Source organism: Myotis davidii, unplaced genomic scaffold, assembly GCF_000327345.1.
Source record: "Myotis davidii unplaced genomic scaffold, ASM32734v1 scaffold324, whole genome shotgun sequence".
Lineage (NCBI taxonomy): Eukaryota > Metazoa > Chordata > Mammalia > Chiroptera > Vespertilionidae > Myotis > Myotis davidii.
Genome location: NW_006295053.1, coordinates 367162 through 368676, shown reverse-complemented (window position 1 = coordinate 368676; position 1515 = coordinate 367162). Strand labels below are relative to the sequence as shown.

Sequence of the window (1515 nt, the reverse complement as noted above, 5' to 3'; positions counted from 1 at the left end):
AGAAGTAGAGAAGTGCGTGTGGGATGTGCTGGGACTCACTGCGTAGTCCTGGGCCGCTCGCCCGCTCCCAGTCATACACACTCCTGCACCTGAATCTTTTTTAATGGAATTTATTGTCATCACATTGGTTAATAAAATCTACAGGTTTAGGTGTACAATCCCATAATACGTCATCTGTACATGGTATTTGCACCCGAATCTTTAGAGGAGGAAGGGGTGGGGTGCAGAGTCCAGGTTTGAATGAAGGATTTTCTTAACGAGCTTAAGGTCGTATCCCAAAGGCTTCCTGCATCTATACCTTCCACACTCGACCTGCAGCTCTCCCCCGCCCCCCCACACACACACTCAATGCCTGGTGCACAGTAGGTGCTCAGTCGTTGCACTGCCCGTGCAGGGGGTGACACCCAGGCTGCCTCAGGCAGAGGTCAGGAACAGCCATGTTGGAGAGAAGGCACCCGTGCCTGACGGGGCGACACTGAGGTGCCCAGCAGAGCCGAGTCACCGACATCACCCGGATGTAGCCGTCACCACATCCCAGAGAAGCAGACACCTCGCTCCTGACACGTGTCCGCAGTGCTGTCAGTGGCCGCCCGAGGACAAGGCCTCCCTGAGGTTCCCCTGAAGCCGTCTGGGACAGGATGGCTGGCACAGGCTCCATCCAACACCCTGGGTGGGCTCCCCTGCCTCCCTCCATTCGCTGATCCCTTCTCTTCCAAAGACGTTTTAATGAACATCTGAATTATTTACCGTGACCACAGGCATCGCATCCCAGGGTTTGGTGACCCAGTGAATAAAATAGGCGCGTGTTTCATCAAGTGGAGGCTGTGTGTGGGGACAGAGGTGGGAGGTGCACACAAGCTCCTTTGTCACAAACCTTCTCTCAGATCCTGTTGTGACGAGGAACCTTTGAAATGCAAGGGCCCGACATTCCAAGGCGCTGGGACATGTGCCCGCAGAGAGGAGCAAGGGGAGGTCTGAGAGATGCCCCGAGGCCTGGCTGTGGGCACACAAGTTGCTTCAGGCATTACAGGAGACCAGAGAGTCCCCAGCATCACTCATTACATCCAGATGCAAAAAATAAATGCACTACTTCTCTATGTTAAATTTTGACAAGAACCCATGCTGCTCTAAGTCCAGATTCCCTATTAAAACCTCCATTTCATTGGTGAAGGAAATGAGGTCAGACTGAATAAATAACTTCACAGCCACAGAAAGGCAACTTAAATCCAAGTCCAACTCCAAACCCTATTCTCTTTCTCACCAGTTAACCAACCGGAAGTTGGAAGAAAGAATCGGGAAAGGAGAAGAAAACCATGAAGATGAGACACACACAGTGAGAAGTGATGCGCTCACACCGCCCGCGTCTAAGCCGCGCCTGGACGCTCCCTGACGTCACTGGCAGCTGAGGGGGAGGGCGTTCCGAGAGGTTCTTAACACCCTCAGGCTCCAGTGGTGAGATGAAATGCCAACGAAAAATGATGCAAAACATTTGCAAACAACAGAAGTGAAATTGTG

General features: G+C 52.3%; 1 long non-coding RNA gene across 1 annotated transcript in view; it reads left to right on the top strand.

The window, feature by feature from the left end:
* LOC107184071 overlaps window positions 1–1515 on the top strand; it is a 2489-nt gene extending 974 nt beyond the window's left edge. The window contains exon 2 of the long non-coding RNA XR_001514896.1: window positions 1265–1515. This is a non-coding gene — a long non-coding RNA (uncharacterized LOC107184071). The remainder of the gene's footprint in view (window positions 1–1264) is intronic.